Raw genomic sequence first — 21,610 nt, 5'->3', positions numbered from 1 at the left:
TGTTTTCCTCTCAGATTTATACCTTCTTTGACAGTGATAACTGTCTGATGTTGACAGTAGCTTTATTTCCCCTGTCAAGGCTAGAATCTAGAAACATAAGGTATAAGTGTTTCTGTAAATCCAAAAGCTCTTACTGTCTAGAGTGGAGGGTTGAAGTTCTTGAAAATGGTTAGTGTGGTACAAACATGGTCTGTACTCACAAAGCCATGACCATACTCCAGCTTTCTGTGCAAATTATAATCCTCACTTGACTTTTTTTAAATTTGTTGGTATTTTATTGCATGCTTTTGGCTTTGAAAATTTTTCATTATGGGAGACAAAAGGCATCACCCAGTAGTAAAGAAAACTTGATGCTGTTGAAGGGGACCTGGGTTTGGTTTTCAGTCCCTAGGTGGTGGCTCACACTGCCTGTGACTCAAGTTAGAGGGCAGTCTTGCACCATCTTTTGTCCTCTCCAGGGACTACATTCTCATAGTGCCTACATATACATGCAGGCAAAACATTCATGAATATAAAGTCAAAATAGATAATGAATTAATCTTTCACATGTGTTTTCATTTTCACATAACAGCTGATATCATAGGCAGATGACAAGTGCTTATACAACTTTTGAGATAATAATAAAATTTAGTGTTCTACTATGATCTTACATGAGAAAATGTTGTCCCATCCCAGTTTCATCTGACAAGGACTGGTATTTATGGTTTCACAAGAAAAAAAAAAAAAAGCATAGTTATCATTTAGGAGTAAAACCTCTAGTGTTAATTACAGTTGAATTAGTGACACCATTATTTTATACAAAGCACAACATGAAAAATAAAGTATGCTGAAATAGCTTTAGATCAAATTATGTTAATAAAATAACTTATTTAAAATTCTATACAAACTACTTCTTATATTAATGAGCCTATCATAATAAAATTGGCAATGCATCCAAATAGAGGAGAAACAAACCTTGGAAACAAATCTTGGAAATGTGTGAAAAGATAAACATTTTCCAAACTGAAATAAAGAACTACATGTGGAGACAAACATAGCTGTGGGGTAGAGCCTTAACTTTCCATACACATTGCCCTGCATTCCATTAGCAACAATAAAACAGCAATGGAAACCATATTAAGGTCATGATGAACAGAGTGTGACTAAACTCAAGATACATTTGATATCATTGCTGCTATACTAAGTCTTCAACTTCAATTCAGTCATCTCTTCCAAGTTTCAGAGAGAGGATTCAAATACAGTTACTGCCTCTATAACTCATAAAGGTACTGACAAATTCACATAAAATCCACATAAAAATACATTTTACTCCAGAACATATTCAAATCCTGTATCTTCCCATGGATGTATGCTTCTTATATTTTCATTAGAATGTTTACTATGTTGTGAATCCAGGATAAGTTCACCTATAATAATATCTGTAATATTATTCTACACATTATGTAAGGTAATTTGAATTATCACATTGATGTATTACCACAGTCCTTCAACATATTCACAGGCAGGCTGCATTACCCTGATGTTACCCACAGTCACCCTCAGTGGGGGGCTTATATTATAGTAAGAACCAACAAAGATTGACACAAGTTTAAAAACATTTCTGTCTTTCTCACTCACCTGTTAGCTGTTTAATTATACTTGTGCCTTGTCTGTCTGTTCCATAGATGTGTTTATACCCCAAGTTGCCATTATTAGACATGAGGACTTTCACATGCTTTTCTTTTTTGTTGGCTCTACAACAAATTCTGAAAGAAAGAATACTCGCCTGGCCTCTTAACTCTGTAGAATGTTGGGCTCAGTGTATATATCCTGACTCAGTGTATATAACCAGCATCATGGGAGAAGTAGACAGTTGAAGCCTAAGATAAAGGTCTGTGACTCTGTGACTTAACCTCCCTCTAGAATGACAATTTTCATTTTACCTGCAATGACAGTAATAGCACTGACTTAGGGAGACAACATTATTCATGAAACTTTCCCCAGTTGCTAATTTAAAAAGACACTTAAAAGTCATAATGTTAAGAGTTAAAAAGTCTTAAAACTAAAAAGTTTCTCATGAATATCTCTTAAGGGACTATGTGCTTTGAAAAGATGCTAAGTTTTCATGATCCCTGGAGGATGACTGACTAGCTCTCCTATAGAAGGTTCTAGAAACTTAGAGGCCAGATTAATGAGAAGTTTAGAAAAGTTTGTTAAGTCCCATTGAATTCAGTATTCTCTGACTTCTTCCAAACCAAATCAATTTAATTTTAAAAAGAAAAAATGTCTCTGAGTATTTCATACATCTAAATGTATTTTAGTCAAATTCATCTTTTATTATCCCCTCTAATTTAAAATAAAATGGAAGAAGAAGAAGGAGGAGGAGACAACAATGATGACAACAACTAAGCAGAGGAGGGGGAGGACAACAACGATAACTAAGACAAGTATGACGACAAAGATGATGAAGACGATGAAGAAGATATGGGGAGGTTGGAAGAGAATCTGGGAGGTGAGACCAGGAGCAGGGAAACATTTTGGATGTAGATAGATAGATAGATAGATAGATAGATAGATAGATAGATAGATAGATAGATAGATAGATAGATAGATAGATAGATAATAACAACACCAACAAATACATTAATTCTAATTTTTGATAATGTGTTTCTAGTACAGGGCATCTACGAAAGTGTGGGTATCCTTGCAAATTTTGAGTAAAAAAACAAAAACAAAAACAAAAACAAAAACAAAAACAAAAACAAAAAACAGGACGCATTCTCTGGTCAATAGCTCTTCAGTTAGGAGTGGTATATCCTGACAACCTCCTGTCTGCTGGAATTTTGTCAGGTTTGGTTTTTTGAAAGATTTGTGTATACTGTTATAACAAGTGAAATCTCACATGCAAGTGTCCTTTTCTGTCTTTACAAAACATCTTTGCTTGAAATCATTTGCCAACTGTAGTTATTACACACTTTTTGCCTCTTCCTGCATGGTCATCCCTGAGTCTTGAGAGGAAGTGGTATCAAATAGATGTCTTATTTTTAGCTGTGGCCTCCAATGACTCTTACTCTCAGCATCTTTAATGATTGTGGGTCTCGGTATAAATCACTTAAACTGCAAACCATACTTTCATTTATGAGGACTGAGAGATGTACTAATCCACCATTATAAAAATAAGACCTTAGGGGTCAGTTTTATTGTGTGTATTTAGCAGAATGAAGGTGGTTTCTATCTGGAGACATGGATCCCTCAATGGTTGGTGGTCTAGACAATGGGAGAACTGGGTGGTCAGACCAACCTATGTTGGAACCTATTCCAATGGGGTTGCAATCCCCCTCCACTCCTTCAGTTCTTTTGCCAGCTCCCCAACAATATTCCTTGAAGTCAGTGTGATGGTTGCATCCAAGTGTCCACATTTGTATTGGTCAGTTGCTGGCCAGAACTTCCAAAGAACCACCACATTTAGGTTTCTGTAAGCAAGTGCCTCTTGATCATGGCAACAGTGTTGGGTTTGATGTCTGAGACATGATGGCAGTCGAGGTAGGGCTGTCCCTGGTTGGTCCCTCCTCCAGTCTCTGTTCCATTTTCTGTCCCTGTTCTTCCTTTGTACAGGAACATTTCTAGGTTAAAAATCTTTGACATGGGTGGGTGGCACCATCCCTCAACAAGGATCCATGCCTACCTACTGTAGGTGGTTTCAACAGGTTCTATTTCCTCCTTGTCTGTACATTCCAGCTAAAGTCATCCCCATTGGGTCCTGGGAGCCTCACATTGCCCTGGTGTCTGGGATCCTACAGTGGGGCTTTCCCCCAGTTCCTTACCTCCCCTGCTACATATTTTTGTTCGATTTCCTACGCTCCGTACCTCTGTAACATCTCCTCCAGTTCCTAATATTGCACCCCTTATTTCCTCCCCCTCCTCTCTCCCTCCAAGTTTTCCCTCTTCCATCACCTCCCACAATCATCCTGTTTACACCTCAGTAAAGGACTGAAGCATCCAAACCTGGGTCTTCCTTCCTTCTATGCTCCATATTGTCTGTGGGTTGTATCACTAGCATTGTGAACTTTTGGTCTAATATCTACTTATTAGTGAGTACATACCACGTATGACCTTTTGTATCTGTGTTACGTCACTCAAGATGATATTTTATAGTTCCATCCAATTGTCTGTGAGTTTCATGAAGTCATTGTTTTTAATTGTTGTGTAGTACTCCATTGTGTATATGCACCACATTTTCTGCATCCATTCTTCTATTGAGAGACACCTAGGCAGTTTCCAGGTTCTGGCTACTATAAATAAGGTTGCTATGAACACAGTGGAGTATGTATGCTCGTTATATGTTGGAGCATCTTTTGGGTATATGTCCAAGAGTGGTATAGCTGGTTCCTCAGGTAGTACTATATCCAATTTTCTGAGTAACTGCCAGATTGATTTCCAAAGTATTTTAACTAGCTTGCAGTCCCACTGGCAATGGAGGAGTGTTTCTCTTTCTCTACATCCTAGCCAACATCTGATGTCACCGTCACCTGTGTGTGTGTGTGTGTGTGTGTGTGTGCATGTGCGTGTGTGTATGCGTGTGTGTGTGTGTGTGTGTGTTTGTATTATCAATCAGCTTTATTTTATGTTTACCATCTACTTGATATTTTATTTTTTGACTTTGTTTTTTATTAGATATTGTTTTTATTTGCATTTCAAATGTTATCCCCTTTCCTCATTTCCCCTCTGAAAACTCCCCTACCTCATCCCCCCTTTCCCAGCTCACTAACTTACCCACTCCCTCTTCCCTGTTCTGGCATGCCCCTATCAGGGCATCAATCCTTCACAAGACAAAAGGCCTCTCCTCTCATTGATGTCCCACAAGACCATCCTATGCTACATATGCAGATGGAGCCAAGAGTCCTTCCATGTGTACTCTTTGGTTGGTGGTTTAGTCCCTGTGAGCTTGTGGGGTGATCTTAGCCATTCTGATTGGTGTGAATGGAATCTCAGGATGACTTTGATTTGCATTTCCCTGATGATAAAGGATGCTGAACATTTTTTAAGAACTTCTCAGCCATTCAAGATTCATCAGTTGAGAATTCTCTTATTTAGCTCTGTACTACACGTTTTTAAAATTATTTTATTAGATATTTTTTCATTTACATTTCAAATGCTATACCGAATGTCCCCTATACGTTCCCCCCACCCTGCTCCCCTGCCCACTCACTCCCACTTCTTGGCCCTGGTGTTCCCCTGTATGGGGCATATAAAGTTTGCAAGACCAAGGGGCCTCTCTTCCCAACGATAGCTGACTAGGCATCTTCTGCTATATATGCAGCTAGAGACACGAGCTCTGGGGGTACTGATTAGTTCATATTGTTGTTCCACCTATAGGGTTGCAGACCCCTTCAGCTCCTTGGATACTTTCTCTAGCTCCTCCACGGGGGGCCCTGTGTTCCATCCAATAGCTGACTGTGAGCATCCACTTCTGTGTTTGCCAAGCACTGGAACAGCCTCACAAGAGACAGCTGTATCAGGGTCCTTTCAGCAAAATCTTGCTGGTGTATGCAATAGTGTCTGCGTTTGAAGGCTGATTATGGGATGGACCCCTGGGTGGGGCAGTTTTTGGATGGTCGACATGGCCATTTTTACTATATTAATCCTACCAACCCATGAGCATGGGAGATCTTTTCATCTTCTGTGGTCTTCTTTGATTTCTTTCCTCAGGGATTTGAAGTTTTTGTCATACAGATATTTCAGTTGCTTGGTTATAGTCACACCATGATGTTATTTGTGACTGTTGTAAAGGGTGTTATTTCCCTAATTTTTCTCCATCTTATTTATCCTTTGATTAGAGGAAGACTACTGATTTGTTGTAGTTAATTTTATATCAAGTCACTTTGCTAAAGTTGTTTATCAGGTGTAGGAGCTCTCTGGTAGACGTTTTTGGTGTCGTTTATGTATACTGTGTTGTCATCTGCAAATAGTGTTATCCTGACTTCCGCACAGTATCCCTTTAATTTCTTTGCGTTGTCTAATTGCTCTGGCAAGAACCTTGAGTACTGTATTGAATACATAGGGAGACATTTGAGAGCCTTGTCTTCTCATTGACTTTAATGGAATTACTTTAAGTTTCTGTCATTTTAGTTTGATGTTGGTTATTGATTTGCTGTATATTGCTTTTATTATATCTAGCTATACAACTTAAATTACTGATCTCTTTAATGCTTTTAACATGAATGGGTGTTGTATTTTGTCAAAGGCTTTTTCCACACCTAAAGAAATGATCATGTGTCGTGCCCCCCTCAACCAGCAAGAAAGATGCAACCACCAGCATCTTCTAACAGCAGTTTATTCAGGAACCTTGAACAATCTTCATCATCTCCCTCTTCATCTCCCCTGAACCCCAGGCTACAAGCCCTTTTATACTCCCATATCCACTCCAATCGCAGCAGGCCACGTCACCTCACCAGGCGTGCGGCCTCAGCCAACCAGAAGAGCTGGAACATATCACCACCAAATATGGACCTGTTTACCACAAGCTCCATAGCCAACAGGTACCATCTTTTAAGGTGCAGCTTCAGGTAGCCCAGGGGAGGGCCGTGGCCTCCTACAATCATGTGTTTGTTTTTTCCTTTGAGTGTGTTTATATGGTGGATTACATTTCTGGATTTTAGTATATTGAACCATCCCTTCATGGGATGAAACAGGTGAACAGGTGGATGAAAGTTTTGATGGGTTCTTGGATTCAGTTTGGAAGAATTTTATTGAGTATTTTTGCAATGATATTCATAAAGGAAATGTGTATGTAGTTCACTTTCTTTGTTGGGTCTTTTTGTGGTTCAGGTAACAGTGAAACTGTGGCTTAATAGAAAGAATTAGGTTGTGTTCTTTCTGTTTCTATTTTGTGGAATAATTTGAGAAGTATTGGTACTTGAACTTCTTTGAAGGTCTGATAGAATTCTGCACTAAAATAATATGGCCCTGGGATTTTTTTTAGTTGGGAGATTTCTAATGACTGCTTCTATTTCCTTGGGGGTTATGGACCTGTTTAGATGCTTTATCTGATCCTGATTTAACTTTGGTACCTGATATCTGCCTAGAAAATTATCCATTTCATCTAGATTTTCCATTATTGTTGAGTATAGGGGTTTGTAGTAGGGTCTGATAACTTTTTGAATTTCTTCAGTTTATGTTGTTATGTCTCTCTTTTCAGTTCTGATATTGTTGATTTGGATACTGTCTCTGTACCCTGTGGTTCATCTGGCTAAGGGTTTATCTCTCTTGTTGATTTTCTCAAAAAAACAAGTCCTGGTTTTGTTGACTCTTTCTATAGTTCCTTTTGTTTCTATTTGGTTGACTTAAGTCCTGAGTTTTGATTATTTCCTACCATCTACTCCACTTGGGTGTATTTGCTTCTACTTGCTTAATTTCAGCTCTGAGTTTGACTATTTCCTGCTGCCTACTTCTCTTGGATGTATTTGCTTCTTTTTGTTCTAGAGCTTTCAGATGTGATGTTAATGTATGTTCTCTCTAGTTCATTTTTGTAGGCACTCGGAGCTATGAGATTTCCTCTTAGCACTTCTTTCATTGTTTTTCATATGTTTGGGTCTGTTTTGCCTTTATTTTCCTTAAATTCTAAAATGTATTCATTTCTTTGTTTCTTCCTTGAACAAATGATCATTGAATAGATAATTTTTCAGCTTCCATTTATATGTGGGCTTTTTATTCTTTTTGTTATTTTTGAAGACCTGGCTTAGTCTGTGGATTCACAGGATCTGATAGCATACTGGGGATAATTTCAATCTTCTTGTATCAGTTGAGGCTTGCTTTGTGGCTAATTATATGGTCAGTTTTGGAGAAGGTTCTATGAGGTACTGAGAAGAAGCTATATTCTTTTGTTTTAGAATGAAATGTTCTATATATGTCTGTTAAATCCATTTGTTTAATTACTTCTGTTAGTTTCACTGTGTCTGTTCAGTTTCTCTTTCCATGATGTGTCCATTGGTGAGAGTCTCCTACTATTATAGTGTGAGGTTTAATGCACACTTTGAGCTTTAACACATTTCTTTTATGAATGTGGGTGCCCTAGCATTTCGGGCATAGATGATCCAAATTGAAAGTTTGTCTTGGTAAATGTTTCTTTTGATGAGTATGAAATGTCCCTTCTCATTTTTTGATAACTTTTGGCTAAAAGCTGATTTTATATGATATTAAAATGGATATTCTAGGTTGTTTCTTAGAGCCATTTGCTTGGAAACATTTTTCCAACCTTTTACTCTGAGGTAGTTTCTGTCTTTGTCACTGAAGTGTGTTTCCTGTCTGTAGCAAAATGCCGGGTCCTGTTTATGTATACATTCTGTTTGTCTATGTTTTTATTATTGGGGAATTGAGTCCATTGGTGTTAAGAAATATTAAGGACCAGTGATTGTTGCTTACTGTTTTTTTGTTATTAGAGGTAGAATCATGTTTGTGTGGCTATCTTCTTTTGGGTTTGTTGAAAGATTAATTTCTTGCCTTTTCTTGGGTGTAGTTTCCCTCCTTGTGTTGGAGTTTTCTATCCATTATCCTTTGTAGGGATGAATTTGTGAAAAGATATTGTTTAAATTGGGTTTTGTCATGGAATATCTTTGTTTCTCTATCTATGAAAGATTTGTGGGTATTGTAGCCTGTGCTGACATTTGTGATTTCTTGGGGTCTGTATGGCATATTCCCCTGATCTTCTGGCCTTTAAAGTCTCTGTTGAGAAGTCTGGTGTAATTCTGATAGGTCTGGCTTCATATGTTACTTGACCTTTTTCCCTTACTGCTTTTAATATTCTTTGTTTTGGGCATTTGGTGTTTTAATTATTATTTGACGGAAAGAATTTTTTTGCTGCTCCAATCTATTTGAGGTTCTGTATGCTTTTATGTTTAAGGGCTTCTCTTTCTTTAGGTTAGGGAAGTTTTCTTCTATAATTTTGTTGTAGATATTTGTTGACCCTTTGAGTTGGGAACCTTTGCTCTCTCCTATACCTATTATTCTTAGTTTTTGTTTTTGATTTTTGCTTTTCTTTTCATTTTGTCCTGAATTTCCTTGATGTTTGGATTAGGAGCTTTTTATATTTTGCATTTTCTTTGACTGTTGTTCTAATGTTTGCATGGTAACTTCTACACCTGAGCTTCTCTCTTCTATCTCTTTTATTCTGTTGGTGATGCTTGCATCTATGACGCCTGATCTCTTTCCTAGGTTTTCTATCTCCAGGGTTGCCTGACATTCTGATATATTTATTGTTTCTCTTTCCATTTTTAGAAGGTTTTGTTCAATTCCTTCTCCTGTTTGGTTGTGTTTTCCTATACTTCTTTTAGGGATTTATGTGTTTCCTCTTTAAGAGCTTCTACCTCTTTACCAGTGTTCTCCTGTACACATTTCTTTAAGGAAGTTATTTATGTCATTCTTAAAATCCTCTATCATCCTCATGAGATGTGATTTTAAATCAGAATCTTGCTTTACAGGTGTGTTGGGGTATCCAGTGCTTGCTGTGGTGGAAGAACTGGGTTCTGGTGATGCAAAATAGCCTTGGTTTCTATTGCTTATGTTCTTGCACTTGCCTCTTTCCATCTGGTTATCTCTGGTTTCAGCTGGTCCTGATGTCTTTGGCTGTAGCTTGTGAACTTAGGTGTGTCAGCACTTCTGGGAGATCTCTCGAAGGATGGGATTCGGATAGGACAGCTATGGTGTAGGGTTAGCTCCCAGGTGCAGATGGAAACCAGAAGGATCCTGTCCCAAGCTGTTCCACAGTTCCTGTATCCATCCTGTGGGCTCTGGGGAGGTCCCATTTGGGCCAGGTACTGCAGCAATAAAGATTGTCTCACCTGTGATCCTAGGTATGTCAGCATTCCTGGGAGACCAGCTTTCGATGGGACATATTTGAGAAAGGAAATCTGTCTTGTTATATCTTCTAAGCCTGACAGTCTCCCTCCCACCTCTTGTATTCACCAAGTTTGTGATTTATTTAATGCTTGCATTTGGTTTTGGGGGTCTTGAACAGTTTTATTGATTTCATTCAGTTCATTGTTTCTCCTCTATTTCTTTAAGGAGCTTATTCATTTCCTCTTTCAGGGCCACTATAATCTTCATAAGATTAGGTTTAAGGTAATTTTCTTGTGCTTCAGCTGTGTTAGAATAGCCAGAACTTGTTGAAAAATGACAGTTGGGCTCTGGTGGTAACATATTTCCCTGACTGTTGTTGTGTTCTTAAGCTTGCCGGTAGATATCTGGGTTTGAAGTATATTAGGATTATGTGCTGATTTTTGAGTGTAATCTTCTATGGCCTTACTGACCTCTGGTTTTGTTTACCAGAGTAGAAGACTACCATTGCTATGTTTTTGCAGCCTGAGTGATCTCTGGGGTTTTGGATGACAGTGTTGCCTCTGTTTCCAAGTACCCATGTGACCTCTGGAGTTCCTAGTAAGACATGACCTCCAATAAATACAAGTCTTCTGGAAAAGTTGAGGACTGGCATAAGAAGCCTATGGGATGGGTTAAATTTGGAGGCTTCTGAGAGGACTCAGTTCCCTAGAATGGCCATGACCTATGGTAAAACATCTGGAGTGTGGGCTGGATTCACTATTGGATTATTTTTTGAAATAGAGTATTTTCATTAATACTTTGGCAGTGACTTATATGCACACAATGCACTTTGATCATACTCATGCTTTTGCTTATCCTCCTAAGACTTTTAGATCTATTTTCACAATCCCAACTACTTCCAACTTCATAGTCCTTATGTTTATATAACCATCAATTCAAATTCTAATGTCCACATATACACAGATGTATAAAGTTTTTCCTGGTACCAAGCTGAGGCTAAACTCTTACGGAAAACAGAATTTCCAGCCCAGTAGTCAGGAACTGTACCACCATACCTGGATTTAAAACTTGCTTTGTTTCAGGGTGACCTTGAACTCAGACCTGCTTGCTTCAGTCTCCTGGAATTAAAGGTGTGTACTACCTTGGCTGGGCCTAAGCTTTTCAAGGCCACTATGTCTTAAGATCTCCATGTCAGAAGCCTGTGTCTTCCAGCCTCAAGATGTGAATCACAAGTGTGCCCTCCATTTCCTGGACTGTAGTTCATTTCAGATGAAGTCAAGTTAACAACCAGAAATAGTCATCACACTTGTTTTTTTTCAAATGGCTGTCTTATAGCCTAGTCTGCTCACAACCTCCTGAATTTGGTCAGAATAATTTTGTACTACTTCAAGCATCATCTTTGTTTGTCTTTGTCTTTGTTTTTTTGTTGTTGTTTTTGTTTTGTTTTGTTTTGTTTTTGTTTTTTGTTTTTTGTTTTTTTTTCTTCTGAGACACTGCATTGCTGTGTAACCCTGTCTATAAATCAACTAATACATGGAACACGTTGACCTTAAACTCAGACATATTTATGTCTAACACCTGATACTATAAATACAGATGTTTTCCATTATGAATGACTTTCTCCAAGCAGTGAATGGTCTTTGTTTCCCTTTCTTCAAGTCTCATTTTCTGACAGATTCTGACTATGCAATTTTCATTCATCCTGAGAGTCTCTGCCAGTGCCTGATAAATATAGAAGTAGGTGCTCATAGCCATCCATTGGACTGAGCAGAGGGTCCCCAGTGAAGAAGCTAGAGAAAGTACACAAGAAGCTGAAGGGATTTTCAGCCCCATAGGAGAAACAGCAATATGAACTAACCAGTACCCATAGAGCTCCAAGGGACTACAATCCTATGGCTTCCAGTTCCTCAGTGCTAAAGTACAAGAGCTGCCTCACTGCCAAAAGATATCATGCATGCATAGTGTCATAGATCAGCAAGATGACTCAGTGAGGAAAGAGTCTTGCCTGCCTTGTAAGCCTCGTGATCTGGGCTTGACACCCGAACACATGGGGTGAAAATAATCGAAGACATTTAAATATAATCTGGCATGAAAGGTCTCCTACTTTTTTAACACCCCATTTTCTTGAATTTCTCTACATTATCTATTCCCCTCCCAACCACTTCTCAGTTCTGCCTTCTTCCAGGGGTCATCAATACTAGGGACATAAGATGATCAGTTCCTAGAGTAGATATGGCTCAGTGGGTAAAGCTCTGACCTTGCAAGCCTGATGATTTGAGTTCAGTCCCTAGAATCTGCATAAAGATGGAGAGACCCAATCCTGCAATTTGTCCTCTTGACTTTCTTTGTGAGATGTCAAATGATTATAATTAAAAATAAAATAAAACATGGGCTGAAGAGATGATTTAGTGGTCATAAGACTGGCTGTTCTTGCCGGAGACCTGAGTCTGTTTCTTGGCACCCGTATTACATGGCCCACAAACCCCACTCCAGCTCTTGGGGTGTTCAGTGTCCTCTTCCATGTACCCCAACACACAATTAAAATGAAATTTAATGATAACATTAAAACAAACAAACAAAAAACAAAAACAAAACCTCAGGCCATTGTGAGAAAGATACAACACAGCAAACTAGAGATTTCTTATCCTTTGACTATTCAACAGTCACCCTTCTTTAAGAGTTTGACTTACATTTCAGGATTTACACCAGCCTCAGAGGAAGTTGTGGGCTGGTGAGCTGTGCACAGACAGCTTGGTCCACGGACAAGCAGAGGTTTAGAACCCTGGTAACCAGATGGGTGGTGTCTTAGTCAGGGTTTCTATTTCTGCACAAATATCATGACCAAGAAGCAGTTGGGGAAGAAAGGGTTTATTCAGCTTACGCTTCCATACTGCTGTTCATCACCAAGGAAGTCAGGACTGGAACTCAAGCAGGTCGAGAACCAGGAGCTGATGCAGAGGCCATGGAGAGATGTTCTTTACTGGCTTGCTTCCCCTGGCTTGCTCAGCCTGCTTTCTTATAGAATCCAAGACTACCAGCCCAGAGATGGTCCCACCCACAAGGGGCCTCTCCCCCTTGATCACTAATTGAGGAAATACCCCACAGCTGGATCTCATGGGGGCATTTCCCCAACTAAAGCTCCTTTCTCTGTGATAACTCCAGCTGTGTCAAGTTGACACTAAGCTATAGAGTACAGGTGGTGACTTCCACCTGCATGGAAAAGCAGGTATTCAGTCATGCCTCCTGGGTCCCTGGCTCCTGTTAGGTAGCTTCAGCCTCCCATACCACCACCCCCTACCCTCTGCAGAGAGGTGTGTGGCCATTAGTCACTAGGAAAATCACAAAGCCCTCCCACATGCAAATAAGGCTTTCCCAAAGCTCTCAGACCAAACCAATGAGAAGTACCTGTTGTGAATTACTAACCCACCCCAAAATTGTATTTAAGATTCCTATCCAGAGGGATCAGGGATATGCAAGAACTACTCCAACATCTGAGCCTTCTGTCTAAAGAGCTGTAACACTTGGGAAGAGGTTCACTCTCCCTGATGCTCCACTGCACTCCTCAGTGGCTAGTGGGTCTCTTGTTGGCCTGACCTGACTCAGTGTAGGGCAGTGTGGTACAGAGTAACCTGGAAGGCAAGGGAGAGACAGAGGTGGAGCTAACTGCAGCAGCAGAAGCTGTGGAAGTGACCTCCTCTCCCTGCCTGCACTCACTTCCCTTCACTGGAACTCTCACACCAGGCCAGGCCAGAGACCTCCTTGGGAAGCCTGTGGTACACAGGTCCACAGGAAATGGCTTATGTGGAATACCCTCTACCCCACTGGAAGTCTAGAATTGTGCACAGCATATCCTAAACAAACTCAGTAGTTTCAAATGAGACTTCCTAACAACTATCTCACAATAGTCTTGAGCCCCTTGAGTCTTGAGTTAAGGCTCAAACCAAGCACATCCCACGTGATTTCATTGGGAGGTTCTTTTGTGTTTTTTCTCTGGACTTCAGCCTTGAACTTCTCATTCCTGAACTTGTTTCATATCCTTTGGCTCTTAGTCATCAGAGCCATTGAGAATGACAAGATACTGAGCCTTGTGACTTTTGCTAGCAAATTGTTAAATCTGGAGTTTTCCTTAGTACTCAAATATAGTCACATGATTTCTAAAGCTTTGCCCACCTGGCCATGAAAGTCCCAAAAGTTCTGGGTTATCATGCCATGTATGGTACCTACTATATGCATAGCTTTATGGATCTAGAAACTGTAAGAGAGCTCTGCTGAGTGTGTGTATGAGAGGGACCATTCACTTAGCACATATCCACTGAGGGTCTACTAAGGAACAAAAGATAATAGACAAGAATATGGTAGGGGATGGGTGCAGAGTTCATGAAAGGAAAAAGAGAGATGGCTCATGTTTCTATTCTCAGCATTTATGAGGCTGAGGATTTTGAATTTCAGGCTGAAGAGTGAGTCTGGTTTCTCTCACTTGCCTGAGGTATAACCAGGACCGATTCTGAAATGGGAACAGAAGGTTTCAGGTAAATGAGCATTGTTTCCTTCATTGGAGCAGCATGACTGTGATCAGAAGAATAAAGGCCTGCCCTCTGAGATGCAAAAGAGTGGTTAAGGGCATAAACTGTGAAGGTAACCTGTATGGCCTCCAGGTTCTAAACCCAAGTTTCAGAAATACACAACCTTGGGCAAATTCTTTAATTCCTTTGTAAAATAGGGGAATTAGTACCATTTACAAAATAAAGATTGTGTTATGCTTTTAAAAAGATGATCTGTGAAAAACATTCCAAATACAATAATACTACTGGCTTACTCAGTCTCACTGTAACTCCAGTTACAGGGGATTCAACATCCTGGCCACTTCCTGGCCACAGGGTGGAACCACACACCCTGCCACAGGATGTGTGAATACAAACAGACAAGGACAAAGGAAGAGCAACTTGTGGGCAAGAGAAACACTGACTGCAGAGAAACTTGACATTGACTTGACATTGAAAGTAAACATCTTGAGACAGAACAAACTCACTCCTGAGAAACAAGAAGTTACAAGACCCATGGCCTGAAAAACCTTGGGAATTATAACCGCTGAACTGGTGAAAGACATGGCGCTTAAAGTAGAAAGAGAGGACTTGGCAAAAGTCAGAAAAAGATCTTTGAGTCTGAGAGGTGGTTGACAAAATTTAAGCTTTGAGAGGTCAAAACTAGTCTTTGTGAGATCTGCTTATGTCATTGTTAATGATGGAAAACGCCATGAAGTATCTGTGAAATGAAAGGAATTTGTGAATGTACAGAGAATGACAACACATAGACCAGTTGCAAAGAAAGAGTTTATCTGTCAGAGAATAGGAGGACAGGGACAAGTAGAACTTGAGGGGCAAGCTGAAGGGAAAAAGACTGGAGATGAAGCTGGAGATTTGGGCACAGCTAGAGATATGGGGAACGGAGGGTGGTGTATTTACTAAGCAGTGACATTTTGAAAGATGGAGATGCAAGTCAAACAGGAGTATGTGTTCAAGAACAGAGGGAGAGAGACCTGGGGAGATACCACTTTCCTTGGAAAATACAACATTCAGAGAACTGAGAAGTTTTAGGTACAATCCTTCCCTAAATAATACAGCTTTGAACAATATGCTAATCTGCAGTTAGGTCAGTTCACTACAGACGTCTATTCTTCAGGTAACACTCAATTTAAGTATTGAGAAAAACAAAACACCAGAAAACCATCAAGACTTTGAGTATACATCTATTTTTATCCCCCACCCCCTAGTCCTTCTTTGGTACTTAACATAGGAATGAACTGTGTACAAACAATCAAATCTATGGGGAAAATGAAGAGTTCAAGGTTATCAGGATAGAAAGACAGCATGGGATATGTAAGGCTGTCTCAAAACCAAACAAAAATGCAAAGTAAGACACTGATAACAGGCTGGAGACCTAGCTCAGCAGTTAAGGGCACTTGCTGTTTTTCCAGAGATTTCCCCGGTTCATTTCCCAGCAACCACATGGTGGCTCACAACCATATACAATGGTATCTGATGCCCTCTCCTGTATGTCAGTGACATTGTACTCATGTACAGAAAGAAAAATAAATTAAGACATAAAAAAGTATAGAAACAAAGTGATGTGGTTGTGTGTGCGTGTGCGTGCACGCGTGCGTGTAGGGGCACTCAGCTTGTCACTGTCAGTGACTTTCCCTTTCCCTCCACACCTCCCCTTCCTGGCCACCACTGCAGTGGCCACTCCCTGGGCCTTAGGAAATAAGCGATAATGATGACATCCATCGGGGTAGAGAGCAAGCTGACAAGCGGGCTCACCATAATGCAGGAATGAAAACGAAGGGACCACATCAAAGACAGGTTTCATAGTTTGAGGAAGTCAGTCCCATTACTCCAATGAGAGAATGGCATCCCGGGCCCAAATCCTAGGCAAAGCAAGAGAGTATATCCAGTATATGTGAAAGAAAGCCCATAAGCACCAGCAAGGCATTGATGACCTCAAGTGGCAGGATGCTCTTCTGGAGCAACAATTGAGTGCACTGGAGAAGGTAAGATCAAGTGCCTAACTGCAGACCAATTACCCCTCCTCAGACAATAGTCTCTTCACCAACGCCAAGAGTGGCACCATCTCTGCCTTCCATGGGGGTTCAGACTCCAACTCAAAGTCCCAGCCTGAAGAGCCCCAGAGCAGGAAGAAACTCCATATGAAGGTCAGCTAAGCCATGCAGGGCAGGCCAGCAATAAAACTGTTGATTCTCCCATCGCATCCTCTTTCAGTTCATCATTAGAACCCTCAGAACCATTGAGAAGACTCTTTATTTTCCTTTTCTCTTTATGGTTATTTTTGCATAGAAGCGCATAGACAACAGCTCTCATCTCTTTCCCCATGTCCACTATTTTTAAATGTATTCCCTTCAAGGGTTCCTGTCCCCACCAGACATTTTAAACCAAAACACCCTAACTGGGCAGCTCTTTCTATCGAGGACAGATGGCCGGGCAGATCTCTGAGTATGTGGTGTCCTGCCCACCCTACCAGCTCCTCAGCCCTGAGAGCATGCACCTGGAGGAGGCCTGTTTTGCTAGGCTCTACTCCCCGTCCCCCCTCACCTCTGTTTGGTGGACTTTTGTGAATCTCTGAACAATTCCACTTTGACAAGAAGACCAAATTGGAGTAATCAGAACTAACCCGATCTACTTTGTAAGGATTATTGTTTGGAAAAGCTGTCTCTCCTGTTGTAGGATCAGATTCTTGAAGTTTCTGTGGTAGAAAAGGAGAGCGGAAACAGATTTTCAGCACACTTGTCATGGTCAGTCACTCCTCGGCTGTTTCAGCCTGCAGACTCAGCCTTCCAGAAGGCCATGGGACACTGGTCTGTCTGTCTGTCTGTCAGTCTGTCTGTCTGTCTGTATTAGGAGGCAGCAGCAGTGAAAAAAGGGGCTCTCAGGAGTGGGGGTGACTATGTGGGTAGGGCTAGGAGGGAGTTTTAGGTGGGGTAGAGGTTTCGTATTAAGGTCCAGTAATGATGTTTTGATAATTATTTCCTGTTACTGAAGTTTGAATCTGAATGAAATGCCCCTATTTCTGATGATGTTCATATTCTAAAGCGACAGATTCATAAAGTAATGATCAAATCTTCATTTCTTTCCGTGTGTATTTCTAAGAAATAGAGCCAACTCTTTTGTATGTAAATACCAAGCGCAACTTACCTGATACTAAACTGACAGCCCAGTCCAGCTTCCCGCCCTACTTCTTTCCTCCTGTCCTGGAACGTGTCACCACTGTGTGGTCCAGCCCTGGCTATGGCTGTGGTCAGCAGATCCCAGTGAAGGGTTTCTCCTCCTTAGGCTTTGTCTTTTTCCTACTCTGTTGCCAGCATTTGCTGATTCTTAGTGTATACTTTGTAGTCTTAGTCAGTGTTTGATTCCATTCCATGGGTAAAACATATATTGTACACACTGCCCAAGAATTGTCTTGCAAGTAAAGGCTTCCACCTCTATTATAAGAATATAAATAAAGGGCTAGAAAGATGGCTCAGTGGGTATTATCACTGACTGCTCTTTTGGAGGTCCTGAGTTCAAATCCCAGCAACCACATGGTGGCTCACAACCATCTGTAATGAGATCAGATGCCCTCTTCTGGTGTCTGAACACAGCTACAGTGTACTTAGATATAATTAATAAATACAAGAATCTTAAAATAAAAGAATATAAATAAAAACTTATTTTACCCTTAAAAAATAAAATAAAATAAAGTATAGAAACAAAAGAGAACTAAGGGCCAAGTGCAACAATGGATTAGACAGGACAAAACAGAGGCATGATATTTCAAATTAATATGAAGACTGAGAAAAAGAAAAGAAAAGCAAGAGCCCAAGAATGTGTGGGAAAATAACAAAGTATTTATCAACCATGTTACTGGAATTCCTGGAAAAGAACAGGAAGTATAAAGATTTAAAAAAATAGTAATAATAACTTTAACAAAACTCCTGAGTTTGGCAAAGGGCAGAAATCTACAGATAAAAAGGAAACCCACACAGTGAAGATAATCTTTCACAGCTGGTATCCAGTTACTCAGAACACCAAAACAGGAGGACTGTTTCAAGTTCAGAGCTAGCCTGGGTTAAGTAGCACCACACTTATCAGGATACTATTGGAAAAAGAAAAAAAGAAATCCAAAAATTCCATCCCTGGGTCGTCTTAAACTTTTGAACATTACAGACAAATATAGTTCAGCTGAAAGCACAGACTATAAATGGCTCCATTGGTGGCAGACATCTAGTCAGAAACTACAGTAGTGAGAAGGAAGGGATGTAACAGTACTAAAAAGATTCCACTTCCACTGGTCTGGATCCATTTATGGCATATAGCCATAAAAATTACATTCAGGACAGGAGGATATCCTTAAATAAAAGACTATGAGAATGTCACCAGCCTTCTATAGACAAAATTCACTAATTGGAAAAAAATATTAACAAGTTTGCAGTTTTAAGAAAAAAAAAAGAGTGGGCTGGACAAATGGATCATCAGGTAACAACAACTGTGTGTTCTTTCAGGGGTTTTGAGTTCAATTTCCAGCAACCACATGGTGGCTCACAACCCTCTATACTGGTATCTATCTGATGCCCTCTTCTGGCATGCAGGTATACAGACAGGGTACTCAGAGATAAATAAATAAATCTAAAAATGAAAGAGGAAATAACAAACAATGGAATGGGTACAGGTAAAAGTGAAGGGAACTGTGGAAGTAAGGTATAAACCATTAAGCCATTTTAATTAAGGTTTGCTCAATATGACATGATCTAGAATCACCAAAGCAGGGAAGAAGGTAACTGTCTAGATCAGGCTGGGCTGATGGCATATCTGTGAGAAATTACCTTCAATATATTAACTGAAGTAAGAAGACCTGCACATTATGGTTGGCACCATACTCTAGACAGGAAATTCTGGATTGCTTATGAGTGGAGAATGAGTGGAAAAATAGCTTAGCATTCTTGCAAAGGACCCAGGGTGCACCCACACTGTGACTAGTGACAGTCACTCCAGTTCCCAAGGATCTGATGGCCTCTTCTGGCTTCCAAGGACACTGCATACACATGGTGCAGAGACATACATGATTACAGAACACCCAACCACAGGTGATGAAAACCTAAAGAGCGAAATGAGCAGAACACTAGCATTAACTCATCGATTCCTGCTCTTTGCTGTGGATGTAAGGTGATTAGCCACTGCATCTTCTGGCCAGCCAGACTTCCTGCAATGACACACTGCATCCTCCTTCAACTGTGAGCCAAATGAACCTTCTATCCCATAGGTTGCTTTTGTCAGAGGATTTTCACACGGCATAGGGGGAAAACCCAAAACATAAGATAAATGAATATACATATATAGTAACGTGCATACTATTACCTAATATGTTATATATAATTGTACTACAGAAACATATAATCTATGTACAATAATAAAACAATGCTTATTTTAAAAATACAAAAACAACCCAGATATATAAAATGAAACTCTAAATTTTCTGAAGTAATCCACAGGAATAATATGAGAGAAACAAAGAACATAACTCACATCATAAACAGTAACTTTAAGCAAATGATGCAGCAGGTCAGTACTTTGAATTTTCTATTTTGGTCCCCAGATACTAGAAGAGGAAATTAAAAAACTGAGTGTCTCAAGCTGTCCCTTCATCTCTACATACACATGATGGTACACACACACACACACACACACACACACACACACACACCCACAAACACATACAAAAAATGAAGTATTTAACAAAGGATGAAAAATATAAAGCATCGACTAAAACTGCAAGAATAGCTAGATGTATATCACAGGTATGCTACAGAGATAAGCATTTAAACAAACACAAAGGCATATGCAAAATGATTTAAAAAAAATAAAAGGTGAACAAACCAAGAAGCCTTAGCAAGTCAAAACAGAACTGGGAATTGTGTGAAGGAAAACCAACAGAACTTAAAGCAGGGACAGATGAATACATGATTGCAGTTCAAGACTTCAACACATCTTTTAGCAACTGAAAGAAAAAATTCATCAGGAACACAAAATGGTTGAGTAGCAAACACTGACAACCCGTCCTGCGGACATTCCACCAGCGACCACAGGACACACATACTTTTCAAGCAGCAACGCAAAACAGAGCAGACCACATCCCGGGGTAAGTGGTGGACAGAGCAAATCAGAACAACAACCAATTGCCAGAAATACTCAAAAGACTAGGAAACTGAACAACACACTTTAAATAGCCTGTGTGTCAGAAAAGCAATCAAGAAATTTTCAAAGTGGATGCAATGGAAGTAAAGAGGTTAATGCTTGGATGACGGCAACATTACTGTCATACATTTACAGCTAACCTCACACTAGAAAATACTCAAGTCAGTCGTCTAAACCACAACTCCAAAATGACTAAGAACCAAGCACCAGTAAAGCAAGGAAACAAATACAATACAGGACCAAAGCATCAATCAATAAAACTAAAAACAGACAATGGGGGATTGGGGAGGACAAGGAGAAGCCATGGTACAAGGCTCTGGTTAACTTGAAATGACCAAGAAAATCAACAAATGTTTCAAGATTACAAAACATCAGTGGGAAGAGTATATTTCCATCATGAATAAAGCTACATTTAAATACAGATCATGCTTGGTAAAAGGAGATTATTTTAGGGCCACTAATTCCAGCACATGGGAGGCAGAGGCTGGAGTATCTCTGTTGAGTTCAAGGCCAGCATGATCACAGGGTAAGATCTTGTCTCAGAATAAAAATAAAATAAAAATTCAAACAATAAAAGATATTATTTTTATATAACATGGAAAATTCCTTGAAAAATACCAGAAACTTCATTCAATATGAAATATTCTTAATAATTCTAGATCTACTAAATGAAATAAAGTTAGACATTCACAGAACCTCCACACCTGAGTGCTTCACTGGAGGATGCTACCAAACATTCCTGCTTCAAACCATGAATTTACCAACCATCTTCCACATGAAGAGGAAAATACCGTCCTCAAGTCTCAGGTACAGGAAGGCTGGTATCAGTGTGACACAAGAAAAATGTCACAAACAAGACACCAATGATGACAGCTACATGCATCACTTAGGAAGTCAGGGAAAGCCTCAATGAAATCATAGCAAGTACAACAATACAAAATACAAACAAAGTATACTCAATGGCTAGTCCCAGAATGCAAGTCTGGCCCAGTATTCAAAGTTTAATGTGAAGCATCACATCAACAGACTACAAATCACCATCACATTGATTAATG

The 21,610-nt window shown here is 39.8% G+C and overlaps 1 pseudogene; it reads left to right on the top strand.

The window, feature by feature from the left end:
• The first annotated feature begins 2,428 nt into the window (after positions 1 to 2,428).
• On the top strand, positions 2,429 to 16,531 carry LOC110315289 (annotated as a pseudogene).
• The last annotated feature ends 5,079 nt before the right edge of the window (positions 16,532 to 21,610 follow it).

The sequence above is a fragment of the Mus pahari genome, unplaced genomic scaffold (genome assembly GCF_900095145.1).
Source record: "Mus pahari unplaced genomic scaffold, PAHARI_EIJ_v1.1 scaffold_7972_1, whole genome shotgun sequence".
Lineage (NCBI taxonomy): Eukaryota > Metazoa > Chordata > Mammalia > Rodentia > Muridae > Mus > Mus pahari.
The sequence above is the reverse complement of the archived record's forward strand: the minus strand, read 5'-3'. Positions and strand labels throughout refer to the sequence as shown.